Source organism: Nerophis lumbriciformis, linkage group LG12, assembly GCF_033978685.3.
Source record: "Nerophis lumbriciformis linkage group LG12, RoL_Nlum_v2.1, whole genome shotgun sequence".
Lineage (NCBI taxonomy): Eukaryota > Metazoa > Chordata > Actinopteri > Syngnathiformes > Syngnathidae > Nerophis > Nerophis lumbriciformis.
Genome location: NC_084559.2, coordinates 25,595,793 through 25,611,615, shown reverse-complemented (window position 1 = coordinate 25,611,615; position 15,823 = coordinate 25,595,793).

Here is a 15,823-nt window from a genome sequence, read left to right as displayed (position 1 = left end):
ATATATATATATACATACCACATGTATATATACTGTATATACTGTAGATATACATCTGTATAATATATATATATATTATATATATATATATGTCTTAATAAGGTTATCCAAAAGATAGTGCTCGATACCGTATATACATACATATATATATATATATATATATATATATATATATATATATATATATATATATATATATATATATATATATATGTGTATATATATATATATATATATGTATATGTATGTATATATATATACATATACAGTATATCTATCTATATATATATATACACACACACACACACACACTTTTTGGGGGGTAATTTTGCCTATTGTTCACAGTCAGTATGAAAGACAAGATTTTTTTTAATGCATTCTAACTCGTTAATAAACGTAAATAAAAGTCTGCTTACAGCAGAGCCAATGGGAGGTCTACTGTTCCGCCCATGAAACCCAATAAAAAAACATCCAAAAAGCGCCAACATTACACCATTAACATTTCGTGACTTAAATATTAACCAAGTATTAGTGATATTGTTATTATAAGCGCTAACGCAGATGTGTGCCTATGTTTACATCATTGAGTATGCGCTGCTTCCTTGCTTCCCTGCTCATGGAAGTTTATTGTAGATCATAAATCATGCCTCTTACCTGGATAGTAGAAGAACGAGGACGTATTCCACACACACACACACACACACACACACACACACACACACACACACACACACACACACACACACACACACACACACACACACACACACACACAACCAAGGAACTCACCTTTGACTTCAGGAAAAACACAGCAGACCCCGCCCCCCTCTACATCAACGGCGAGGAGGTGGAGAGAGTCAGCTCCTTCAAGTTCCTCGGCACCCTCATATCTGCTGACCTCTCCTGGACCCAAAATACAACTGCGGTCATCCGGAAAGCCCAGCGGAGACTCCACTTCCTGAGGGTGCTGAGGAAGAACAGACTGGAGAGGCAGCTGATGGTCACCTTCTATCGCTCGGCTGTCGAGAGCCTGCCGACGTACTGCATAACAGGGTGGTACGCCAGCTGCACTGAAGCAGACAAACAGGCGATTCAGAGGGTCATAAAGTCTGCACAAAAAAATCATCGGATGCCCCCTCCCCTCCCTGAAGGATTTACACAACTCCCGCTGCCTCAACAGAGTAAAAAGCATCACCAAGGACAGCACACACCCTGGCTTCCACCTGTTCGACCTGCTACCATCAGGCAGGCGCTATAGGTGCATCAGAGCCAGAACAAACAGACTCAGAGACAGCTTCTTTCCCAGAGCTGTCACTATCTTGAACTCTAACTTATAATAATAATTCACCCCTATACAATATCCTACCCTAATACCCTACTGTGCAATATTACCCTTCGAGTGCAATACGTCCAACACTGATTGTTATTTATTACTCCGGTACTCTTGTCATGTTCCGTATATTGTACAGTATTTTGTATTTCTACAGTGTTTTGTATATTGTACAGGATTGCTTATTATTTTTATTGGATAGTAGTCTGTTTATTTCAATTGTTAGTTTTTTCTTTATTACCAGTTGTGCAATTTAATTTATTTTTACCCCATATTTGTTCCCACTACCGCACTTTAAGTTGGAGTCCTTAATCTCGTTATATGCAAATATAATGATAATAAAGTCCATTCTATTCTATTCTATTCTTCCACACACACACACACACACACACACACACACACACACACACACACACACACACACACACACACACACACACACACACACACACACACACACACACACACACACACACACACACCATCTATTACACAAACATACCTACTCTTTCACACATGCTTACCACTCCGGACTTGGGTTGCCAACTTTCTGACTCCAGAATAAAGCACAGGTGCAGAGTGCCTGTGGGGGTGTTAGTGTATCAGTGTCTTACTGTGTCATTGTCCGACGTCATATGAATAAACATCAAAGAAAACACAATTTGGCTTTATTGCGGCTGTAAAGCCCATGTCTGTAAGTCTCATCGCAAAGACATGTCCTACTTTTATTTACATTTTTAAGTATGTTTTATTCTTATAATTAATAATATTGTGTCTTTATTGTCAAACTGTACTTGCGTGCAAGAGAAGTAAAGTTTGGTGTTTATGGCCGTCACTCACCTTGCCTCATCCACACAGCGTGTGCACACATGCAAAAACAGTCCATGAGAAGAAACGAACAATTTGCAGTATTGTTGTTGTTATGATACGAAATGATATGAAATCGCTATTAGCTAACAACACCCAAAGCTAATGCGATTGCACGTGTTACGTACGTATGTAGTTACGTCTTTACGTGCCAGTAGCCATAGGAGGGCCGGATATAACGCTTAAAATTAGAGATGTCCGATAATATCGGACTGCCGATATTATCGGACGATAAATGCTTTAAAATGTATTATCGGAAATTATCGGTATCGGTTTCAAAAAGTAAAATTTAAGACTTTTTAAAACGCAGCTGTACGGAGTGATACAGTCATACTTGCCAACCCTCCCGATTTTCCCGGGAGACTCCCAAATTTCAGTGTCCCTCCCGAAAATCTCCCGGGGCAACCCTTCTCCCGAATTTCTCCCGATTTCCACTCGGACAACAATATTGGGGGCGTGCCTTAGAGGCACTGCCTTTGCGTGCCGGCCCACTCACATAATATCTACGGCTTTTCACACGAGTGAATGCCATACAGGTCACACTGAGGGTGGCCGTATAAAGAACTTTAACACTGTTACAAATATGCGCCACACTGTGAACCCACACCAAACAAGAATGACAAACACATTTCGGGAGAACATCCGCACCGTAACACAACATAAACACAACAGAACAAATACCCAGAACCCCTTGCAGCACTAACTCTTCCGGGACGCTACAATATACCCCCCCCCCCCACCTGAAACCTCCCTCCCCCCAACCCCGCCCACCTCAACTTCCTCATGCTCTCTCAGGGAGAGCATGTCCCAAATTCCAAGCTGCTGTTTTGAGGCATGTTATGTTTCCATAACTTGAGTTGATTTATTTTGGAAAACCTTGTTACATTGTTTAATGCATCCAGCGGGGCATCACAACAAAATTAGGCATGATAATGTGTTCATTCCACGACTGTATATATCGGTATCGGTTGATATCGGAATCGGTAATTAAGAGCTGGACAATATCGGAATATCGGATATCGGCAAAAAAGCCATTATCGGACATCTCTACTTAAAATACATTATAAAGTTAGCGCCTGATGATGCAAACAGCCCCTTTAAGACAAATCACTTAGTCTAATATACAAAGCGCGTGAAAAATATCTCGTTAGTCAAATAGCTATTAGTCATCTTGATTGAAGTTATTTAATTTTACTTGGATTTCAGTTTTTCAGTGTGTAAGCTCACCTTTAAAGTACCAATAAAGTGGAAAAACAAGTCGCCTCTATATTGAAGCTATTATCATATATATATATATATATATATATATATATATATATATATATATATATATATATATATATATATATATGATGTATGACACCAAAAATACTTCCAAAGTTTGCAAGTAAATAAATATGATTAAAAAAGTATCAAAGTATCAGATCCCTTCCCCACCAACAACAATGCAAATCTTGCAGACTTTGTGAGAACCAACAACAATAACTTTGGGAAAAATGTTGATCCAGAAACTTATATTATTGATCTTGAATGTAAGGAGGATGAGCTACAAGTTTTAGAAGCTCTGCTAAACAGATCCAGCTGTAGTGGAACACTAAGCACTAAGTAGCAGTATTGCTAAGTGCTAAACAAGAAATACAAACTACGTACATAATAAAACAATAGCTTGCTATACATTGTCTGCTCTTTTTTCAATAACGACTGATAGGATGTCCATATCTTCCCGTTTAGATGAAGAATTCATCATGATGCACGAAAAGGATTGACAAGGAGAAGTCTCCCTGCAGACACTGTCTTTGGTGTGTGTGTTTATCTCCATCTCCGGGTAAATTGAATGTCACAGATGAACAACTTCCAGATTTATGGCTAAATCATCCTAATATCCAGATGAGAGGCATGATTTATAATCTAGAATAACTTTGGCGAGCCGAGACGCGATGATATGGGAGCAGCAGGACATCACGGCCAGCTCACAGTAAGGCAACAGAGGGCTACTTAGCTGTGGGTTATCAATCCGCCGCTAAAAATAGTTTGTCTGTGTTAGCACTTATAATAACATCACTAATATTTGGTCAATATTCAGGTCACGATATGTATATAGAGTATTGATGGTAGGTTTGGATGGGTATTTAGAGGGTTTTGTGGGCAAAATAGAGAGCCCCCATTGACTACATTGTTAATGGACTTTTAATGTATTTATTTATTTACAACTTAGAATGCATAAATAAAACAAAAACATATGTGTTCATGTCTTAAATAGGGATTGTGAATGATAAACCGCACACATCTCTCTATTTTTTTTGCATATTTCCAGTATGACTGATGTGATGCTATGGTCAGAGTGTATAAGTGTTACTCAAGTGCCATCAATCTTGTTAGGAACTGATCAAGGAGGTGACCCCAGGAGGCAGAGACGGGAGGCAAGGTTGAATTACAAAAAGGGAAAAATTTAATAAGTCCAAAAAGTGTAACAAAAAGCGATGGGGCAGAAGTGCACACCATGAATTACAAACAAAAACAGGTTCCTCAGTGGTCGGCAGGGGGAAAAGCCAGGGCGCACTGAGCACAGCATAAAGTCCAACACAGAATCCTCTTTACCTCAGGGAGGCTAGGAAACAAACACAAAGAGGTGAGGGATTACAGGACTAAGGAGAGACAACGTACCAGGACTGACCAGGTGAAGCAGGCGCATGCACGTGGGAGGTTCAGGAGACAATAACTGGCAAGACCAAGCTGTCAGTGACAAGCTTAAATACTCCTAGGTTTAAATTGGTTGCAGGTGTGCTTTAGTGTCTGCCCCTTGCTGGGGACTAATGAGGTGAAGGAAACAGACATAATAAAGGAGAAGGCAGGGAAATGATAAAACACAACAAATCTAAGACGTCCAAAATGGCTGACTGAATTTGTGGCATCTTGTGATGTTTAGACGGTATTTTCACATACTTTGTAGATTGTAAATACATTTGGATATGGTTTAATGGATACAATGAAACACAATTAAGCATATACAGTCGTGGTCAAAAGTTTTCATACACTTATGTATTATGGCCAAACAGCTACATTTTTTATTTCATCTGACCACAGAACTTTCCTCCAGAAGGTCTTATCTTTGTCCATGTGATGTCAGATGAAACAGAAATTGAGCTGTTTGACCACAATACCCAGCAATATGTTTGGAGAAGAAAAGGTGAGGCCTTTAATCCCAGGAACACCATCCCTACCGTCAAGCATGGTCAAGCATGGTGGTGATAGTATTATGCTCTGAGCCTGTTTTGCTGCCAATGGAACTGGTGCTTTACAGAGAGTAGATGGGACAATGAAAAAGGAGGATTACCTCAGGACAACCGGGGCGGCATGGCGTAGTGGGTAGAGCGGTCGTGCCAGAAACCTCAGGGTTGCAGGTTCGCTCCCCGCCTCTTGATGTCCAAATCACTGCCGTTGTGTCCTTGGGCAGGACACTTCACCCTTTCCCCCAGTGTCGCTCACACTGCACTGGGGGCAAGGGTGATTGATGAATGATGGGTGGTGGTCGGAGGGGCCGTAGGCACAAACTGGCAGCCACTCTTCTGTCAGTCTACCCCAGGGCGGATGTGGCTACAAATGTAGCTTACCACCACCAAGTGTGAATGAATGATGGGTTCTCACTTCTCTGTGAAGCGCTTTGAGTGTCCAGAAAAGCGCTATATAAATCTAATCCATCCCGGGCTCGGGATCTTTCTGTGTGGAGTTTGCATGTTCTCCCCGTGACTGCGTGAGTTCCCTCCGGGTACTCCGGCTTCCTCCCACCTCCAAAGACATGCACCTGGGGATAGGTTGATTGGCAACACTAAATTGGCCCTAGTGTGTGAATGTGAGTGTGAATGTTGTCTGTCTATCTGTGTTGGCCCTGCGATGAGGTGGCGACTTGTCCAGGGTGTACCCCGCCTTCCGCCCGATTGTAGCTGAGATAGGTTCCAGCACCCCCCGCAACCCCAAAAGGGAATAAGCGGTAGGAAATGGATGGATTATTATTATTATTAAAATCATCAGACCCAACCTCCGGGTTGGGTCTGACGTCAAAAGTGGTAAAGGAATGGCTGAATCCGGCTATAATTAAAGTTTTGGAATGGTCTTCCCAAAGTCCTGACTTAAACGTGTGGACAATGCTGAAGAAACAAGTCCATGTTAGAAAACCAACAAATTTAGCCGAACTGCACCAATTTTGTCAAGAGGAGTGGTCAAAAATTCAACCAGAAGCTTGCCGGAAGCTCGTGGATGGCTACCAAAAGCGCCTTATTGCAGTGAAACTTGCCAAGGGACATGTAACCAAATATTAGCATTGCTGTATGTATACTTTTGACCCAGCAGATTTGGTCACATTTACAGTAGACGAAGGCTGTGAATCTTTGGGTGTCCCACGATTTGATTCAATATCGATTCTTGGGGTCACGATTCGATTATAAATCTATTTTTTCGATTCAACACGATTCTCGATTCAAAAACAATATTTTTCCGATTCAAAACAATTCTCTATTCATTCAATACATAGGATTTCAGCAGGATCTACCCCAGTCTGCTGACATGCAAGCAGAGTAGTAGATTTTTGTAAAAAGCTATTATAATTGTAAAGGACAATGTTTTATCAACTGATTTGTTTTAACTAGTAAACGAACCAAAATTATGACTTATTTTATCTTTGGGAAAATATTGTGTTGTCAAGCTTATGAGATGCGATGCAAGTGTAAGCCACTGTGACACTATTGTTCATTTTTTATTTTATTGTTTTATAAATGTCTAATGATAATGTCAATGAGGGATTTCTAATCACTGCCATACTTGCCAACCTTGAGACCTCCGATTTCGGGAGGTGTGGGGGGGGGGGGGGCGTGGTTGGGGGCGTGGTTAAGAGGGGAGGAGAATATTTACAGCTAGAATTCACCAAGTCAAGTATTTCATATATATATCTATATATATAAGAAATACTTGACTTTCAGTGAATTCTAGCTATATATATTTTTTTCTTCTAATTATTATATATATATATATATATATATATATATATATATATATATATATATATATATATATATATATATATATATATATATATATATATACATATATATATATATATATATATAAATAAGAGAAATACTTGAATTTCAGTGTTCATTTATTTACACATATACACACTCACATAACACCCATCTACTCATTGTTGAGTTTAGGGTTGAATTGTCCATCCTTGTTCTATTCTCTGTCACTATTTTTCTAACCATGCTGAACACCCTCTCTGATGATGTATTCTGCTTCGTCTCCTTGTTGTGTGCGCAGTTGTGCACTGCACTCTCTAAAAGCCGTAGATGTTATTGTCACATATGCATGTACAGTAGATGGCAGTATTGTCCTGTTTAAGAGTGTCACAACATTGCTGTTTACGGCAGACGAACTGCTTTACGGTAGACGAAAACGTGACTGCTGTTGTTGTGTGTTGTTGCCGCACTGGGAGGACGTTAATGAAACTGCCTAACAATAAACCCACATAAGAAACCAAGAACTCGCCCTCGAGTTATAACGTCATTGGACAGGCACGCTGTTTATATTGTGGAAAAGCGGACGTGAAAACAGGATGTCGACACGTCACTCAGGTCCGCATGAATTTCGGGAGATTTTCGGGACAAAATTTGTCCCGGGAGGTTTTCGGGAGAGGCGCTGAATTTCGGGAGTCTCCAGGAAAATCCGGGAGGGGTGGCAAGTATGATCACTGCTATGTTGAAATTGTTACTAATATTGATACTGTTGATAATATTTATTTTTGTTTCACTACTTTTGGATTGTTCTGTGTCATGTTTGTGTCCTCTCAATTGCTCTGTTTATTGCAGTTCTGAGTGTCGCTGGGTTGGGTTTGGTTTTGGAATTGGATTGCATTGTTATGGTATTGCTGTGTATTGTTTTGTTGGATGGATTAATTAAAAAAATAAAAAATAAAAAATAAAATAAAATAAAATCGATTTTTGAAAAATGACAATCAATACTGAATCGTACAACGTGAGAATGGCGATTTGAATTCGAATCGATTTTTCCCCACACCCCTACAAAAGACCCATAATAAATTCATAAAAGAACCAAACTTCATGAATGTTTTTTGTGACCAACAAGTATGTGCTCCAATCACTTCATCACAAAAAAACAAGAGTTGTACAAATAATTGGAAACTCAAGAAAGCCATGACATTGTGTTCTTTACAAGTGTATGTAAACTTTTGACCACGACTGTAGAGTCAACTTGTTTTTCCACTCTACTGGTACATTAAAACACAACTTTTGGACTCTGACTGGGTCAATTGACCTAATTTCCTGCAACTTGATCAAATCTAACACAGAAACCAATCTTGATGCTTCCATACTTGCCAACCCTCCCGATTTTTTTGGGAGTCTCCCGAATTTCAGTGCCCCTCCCGAAAATCTCCCGGGGCAACCATTCTCCCGAATTTCTCCCGATTTTCACCCGGACAACAATATTAAGGGCTGGCCGTGATTGCACTGTCTTTAGCATCCTCTACAATCTGTCGATGCGTCTGCTTTTTCACCATACAAACGGTCACATGCTGTATGCGGCTTCTGCATTCACACGAAAGACATACTTGATCAACAGCCATACAGGTCACACTGAGGGTGGCAGTAAAAAACAACTTTAACACTGTTACAAATATGCGCCACACTGTGAACCCACACCAAACAAGAATGACAAACACATTTCGGGAGAACATCCGCACCGTAACACAACATAAACACAACAGAACAAATACCCAGAATCCCTTGCATCCCTAACTCTTCCGGGCTACAATATACACCCTTGCTACCACCACACCCCGCCCCCTCAATCTCCCGAATTCGAAGGTCTCAAGGTTGGCAAGTATGCATGCTTCACTTGTGGTTTTGTCAACTGTCTGCCATCAGCTTTTATCTACTGGACAGGAGAGTTGGGACATAAACGGAAACAATCAGCTGCTCATTCTCCCAAGCTCTTTGCCCTCGACAGAACTGTATTGATCGCCTCTGCTGAAGGTGGAGTGTGTGTCTGTGTGTGTTATTGACAGATGGTTGCCAATGTGTGAGAGCCGCTCTGCACATTCATGTAATGCAGGCAGAGCAACATAGCAAACATATGCAGTGGACAGCAGGACTCGCTGACTGGAACTAAAGCATCTTCTCAACACACGCAAGCGTTTCAGGTTTTGTGTAATAGAAGTTGGAGGGGCGACGAGGTGAACGAGTCATCATTGCTGGGAAACTGTGTAAAAAGAGTCGGCGACTTGTGCTCAACCAACTCTGAGCATGCATTTGTGTTTGTGTATGTGCTGATTTGTGAAGGCCTCCACCCCTCCACCGGCCCCGCCTTACCCCGTGCAGACGCCTAACCATTCCTGACAGCCACTGGCTCATTATCTTCTATGTTGCTACCTCCAGCCGCCCGCCTCCCAGTTATCCCGCGCGCACTCAGCCTCTCCCCAAACACACTGTGTGTGTGTGCGTGTGTGTGTGTGTGTGTGTACGTGTATGTCAGTGTGTGTGTCAGCTGGCCATACTCAGGCCTGAGTTGGGACAGGAGCGGGGGCGGGGACGGGAGGGGGTGTGGGGGTGGTCTATTCATCAGCACAAAGACATAATTAACCAAATTGGCAAAGTGTTCAAGAAAGCGCTTCTTGAACACTTTGTGCTGCTCTGTGGTCACTATGACAACTCTAAATGTGTGTCCGCACACTCGTATTGTCGTGTTGAACAACCACGCTGGAAGTCGCACACAATCAGTTGCATCATCGCTGACCACGTACACACATGCAGCGTGTCAGCAGTTAGTCACACACACACGTTTAGGGGCTGCAGCATCGATTGTTTTAGAAATCCAGTAATCTAGCGATTAGTTTATTCGATTAATCGGATAAAAAACACCCTAATTGAAATAAACAATTGTTCTGCTTGCCATAACCTTCAATCTTTTTTTTTGAGTTGGGAAATTGTGTTAGATGTAAATATAAACGGAATGCAATGATTTGCAAATCATTTTCAACCCATATTCAGTTGAATATGCTACAAAGACAACATATTTGATGTTCAAACTGATAAACTTTTTTTTTTTTTGCAAATAATCATTAACTTAGAATTTGATGCCAGCAACACGTGACAAAGAAGTTGGGAAAGGTGGCAATACATACTGATAAAGTTGAGGAATGCTCATCAAACACTTATTTGGAACATCCCACAGGTGAGCAGGCAAATTGGGAACAGGTGGGTGCTGTGATTGGGTATAAAAACATCCATCCATCCATCCATTTCCTACCGCTTATTCCCTTTTGGGGTCGCGGGGGGCGCTGGAGCCTATCTCAGCTACAATCGGGCGGAAGGCGGGGTACAAAAACAGCTTCCCAAAAAATGCTCAGTCTTTCACAAGAAAGGATGGGGCGAGGTACACCCCTTTGTCCACAACTGCGTGAGCAAATAGTCAAACCATTTAAGAACAACGTTTTTCAAAGTGCAATTGCAAGAAATTTAGGGATGTCAACATCTACGGTCCATAATATCATCAAAAGGTTCAGAGAATCTGGAGAAATCACTCCACGTAAGCGGCATGGCCGGAAACCAACATTGAATGACCGTGACCTTCGATCCCTCAGACGGCACTGTATCAAAAACTGACATCAATCTCTAAAGGATATCACCACATGGGCTCAGGAACACTTCAGAAAACCACTGTCACTAAATACAGTTGGTCGCTACATCTGTAAGTGCAAGTTAAAGCTCTACTATGCAAAGCGAAAGCCATTTATCAACCACATCCAGAAACGCCGCCGGCTTCTCTGGGCCCCGAGATCATCTAAGATGGACTCATGCAAAGTGGAAAAGTATGCTGTGGTCTGACGAGTCCACATTTCAAATTGTTTTTGGGAATATTCGACATTGTGTCATCCGGACCAAAGGGGAAGCGAACCATCCAGACTGTTATCGACTCAAAGTTGAAAAGCCAGCATCTGTGATGGTATGGGGGTGCATTAGTGCCCAAGGCATGGGTACCTTACACATATGTGAAGGCACCATTAATGCTGAAAGGTACATACAGGTTTTGGAACAACATATGCTGCCATGTAAGCGCTGTCTTTTGCATGGACGCCCCTGCTTATTTCAGCAAGACAATGCCAAGCCACATTCAGCACGTGTTACAACAGCGTGGCTTCGTAAAAAAAGAGTGCGGGTACTTTCCTGGCCCGGCTGCTGTCCAGACCTGTCTCCCATTGAAAATGTGTGGCGCATTATGAAGCGTAAAATACGAAAGCGGAGACCCCGGACTGTTGAACGACTGAAGCTCTGCATAAAACAAGAATGGGAAAGAATTCCACTTTCAAAGCTTCAACAATTAGTTTCCTCAGTTCCCAATCGTTTATTGAGTGTTGTTTAAAGAAAAGGTGATGTAACACAGTGGTGAACATGCCCTTTCCCAACTACTTTGGCACGTGTTGCAGCCATGAAATTCTAAGTTAATTATTATTTGCAAAAAGTTTATGAGTTTGAACATCAAATATCTTGTCTTTGTAGTGCATTCAATTGAATATGGGTTGAAAAGAATTTGCAAATCATTGTATTCCGTTTATATTTACATCTAACCCAATTTCCCAACTCATATGGAAACGGGGTTTGTACATTGGTCATATTCAAAGTCCTCATGTGTCAAGGGACATATTTCCTGAGTTTATAAACATAAAATAAAATAAAACGTGGTAATATACTAATACCGGTATACCGTACAACCCTAGCTTATACAACTAAAATTTGCTTAAGAAAGGATAGGATATACTTTATTTATAAGACAATGGGCGTTATAAATTGCAGTGTAGGTTGAAAAAGGCCACACATAAGGTCAAAAACACATGCAAACAAGAGGGAAACATTAAACATAGAATACATTAAAGGAGCACACAGCTTATGCAAAAAGCTGCCACTTCAGCGGAACAATTTATACATACAGCTACAAAAGTAAAACTCATCAAAAAGAGAAAAGCGCAATAAATAATACATGTTGTGCACATACAATTGCAACATGCAATATTTATAGACAAATGCAATTTTACTGTCAGAATGTCATCCAGGGATGTTTTTTAAACAATTTACTTAAATGCGTGTCATTTATTTGCACAAAACTTGATAACACATTTTATCGAAAGTTCTTTCAGCGTGGCTTGGATGGTAGAGCGGCCGTGCCAGCAAGATTCTTTACCCACCTGCTCCCAGTGCCACCCACACTGATTTAAATGTAGCTGAAAGATGTATGGGTTTCACTATGTAAAGCGCTTTGAGTCTCTAGAGAAAAGCGCTATATAAATATAGTTCACTTCTCAATTCACTTCACTTTCAGGCTGTATTTTGTAGTAAAATTTGCCGGCGAGCACGCCTGTCAAACTCTTCTAACTCATTTTTGTACTGCCTGCATTAATCTGATCACTGATCGTATAGGGCAGGGGTCCCCAAACATTGTGACTCGGGGGCCGCATTGGGTTAAAAAAAAAAAAAAAAAAAAAAATATATATATATATATATATATATATATATATATATATATATATATATATATATATATATATATATATATATATATATATATATATATATATATATATATATATATATATATATATATATATATATATATATATATATATATATATATATATATATATATATATATATATGGCATGGCGCAGTGGAAGAATGGCCGTGCGCGACCCGAGGGTCCCTGGTTCAATCCCCGCCTAGTACCAACCTCGTCATGTCCGTTGTGTCCTGAGCAAGACACTTCACCCTTGCTCCTGATGGGTGCTGGTTAGCGCCTTGCATGGCAGCTCCCTCCATCAGTGTGTGAATGTGTGTGTGAATGGGTAAATGTGGAAGTAGTGTCAAAGCGCTTTGAGTACCTTGAAGGTAGAAAAGCACTATACAAGTACAACCCATTTATCATTTATATATATATATTCAGAGCGCGATGATCGATGGGAAAATGCATATTTAGACAATATGATTTGCCTGAGCGGCTAGGAGACACCAAGAGTAACAAGCAGTAGAAAATTGATTAGAAAGGACAGATTAAAAAATAAAAAATAATTAAATAAAATAATTATTTTTTGTTTTTTTACTTGTAACTTCCTGCGGGCCGGATTTAGGACGCTGGCGGGCCGTAGTTTGGGGATAAGGTTTAAAAAAAACATGTACGGTCAAAATAAATTGCATGATGAATCTAAGTGTGTACACTGCAAAAAATAACTGACAAAATATAGGATAAACAGACTAGATTTTAAGAAAAACATACTAAAAACCAGTGAAAATATCCGTCTATGCAGCCAGTTAATGTTACTTGATAAGCCATCCTAAATGAATATTTGTACATCTAGAAATTAGCAGGACTTTTAAAATAGAAATAAGTATTTTATTCTGAAAAAAAAACATTCAACTTGCAATTAATTAAATTGCAGAACAAGATTTACTCTGTGGGGAAAACCACAATATCTTAAATGAATAGTTATTTTGTCATTTTTAAACTAGAATAGAAAAAATATAATTATTCATGCTAAAGTAAAGATTATGATGATAAGTAAATAGCTCTTAAGACTAAAATGTCTTAGCAAGTGGCAAGTAATGTGCAGTGAACATATTGCAATATTTTTCTGAGGAATTAATCACATGAGTTAACCCGTTCATTTTGACAGCCCTAGTTTTAGTCTGTGTGAAGATTCAACAAAATTCCACAGGCGGAGAAGGAGATTTTAACACCACAGTCGAGAAAATGTACCTTTTTCCCAACTATTTGTGATCCTGCGTATTGTTCTATTGAAAGTTGAGATGCTATTTCTAATTAAGTCCCGCCTTCATTTGTTGTCATTGGCTATACAATCAGAGTTGATGGTAGGCCTGTCTATTTTCTTGTATATTTTTTATTATTATTTTATTTGTAGTTTATTTGGCAAGAGGTTGACTAGACAGGATTAATTAAAGTGGCCCATGGCAAAGAAAATACATTAATAATTATACATATAACAATAAATAAACAAATATTTATATTCAGGAAAACATGCAGTAGTTGAATAAGCAGCCCTATTTGTTCAGTTCAGTTCAGTTCAGTTTCAGTTTATTTGGAACACGCATACGATACAATATAATGCATCACACAATTCCAGTTGTTTCATTACAGCACGTCCGAAAAGGAGTAGGAAGAAGCAGAGCTTATTTATACCTACCCCTTTTCATAACATAGAAATTTCATCCAATGTCCTTGTTCTCTGTAACAGAACAGTGAACAAATAAATAATAAACAAATATTAAATACATAAATAATATTTGTCTCAATAAAAAAAAGGGAAAAAAAAGGGTTAAAGACGTTCATCATAATTCTTGTTCTGTGTACTTTGTGAACACTTGTAGTTTGAACGGTCTCTTAAACTGAATCATATTGGTGTCATGATGTGGAGGTGACGAACCCCAAGATGCAGAAATGACAGGCGGCGTACAAGAAAACATGGTTTTAATGTTAAAAAAAAAAGGTGAAAACAAAAAGGCACACAAGGCGAAGGCACAACTTAACGCAGGAAACAAAAGCTAACACTTAGCCTGAACTATGGACATGAAACAAAAAGTCGCAAACTGTGGCATGAATAAACAAAACTTACTTGGCAAGGCACGAGCAGCATGAACTAAGCATGAAATCATCAGCATGAACTATGGTATCTCCAGAAAACAAGCATGAACAGAGCATTGCATGAAACAGGGAGTCCACAGCATACAACAAACAATGCTCCAGCACTGACTGGAGGGCAAGGCAGGTTTAAATAATGCCTCTGATTAGTGCTCGGGCAGCAGGTGAGCGGACGAACACTAATCAGAGGCAGGTGGAAATAATAAGTAACCATGGTAACTAAAACAAACAAGGGTGCACAAAAAAAGGGAACTATGAAGTCCAAAACTAACAGAACATAAAACATGATCCGGGACATGGATCATGACAATTGGTGCTTTGTTTGATTTCTTTGGTTATTCCATTCCATAATTTAATTCCACATACTGATATGCTAAAGGTTTTAAGTGTTGTACAAGCATACAAATGTTTTAGATTAGATTTTCCTCTCAGGTTATACAAACCTCGTTTCCATATGAGTTGGGAAATTGTGTTGGATGTAAATATAAACGGAATACAATGATTTGCAAATCATTTTCAACCCATATTCAATTGAATGCACTACAAAGACAAGATATTTGATGTTCAAACTCATAAACTTTTTTTTTTTTTTTTGCAAATAATAATTAACTTAGAATTTCATGGCTGCAACACGTGCCAAAGTAGTTGGGAAAGGGCATGTTCACCACTGTGTTACATGGCCTTTCCTTTTAACAACACTCAGTTAACGTTTGGGAACTGAGGAGACACATTTTTTAAGCTTCTCAGGTGGAATTCTTTCCCCTTCTTGCTTGATGTACAGCTTAAGTTGTTCAACAGTCCGGGGGTCTCCGTTGTGGTATTTCAGGCTTCATAATGCGCCACACATTTTCAATGGTAGACAGGTCTGGACTACAGGCAGGCCAGTCTAGTACCTGCACTCTTTTATTATGA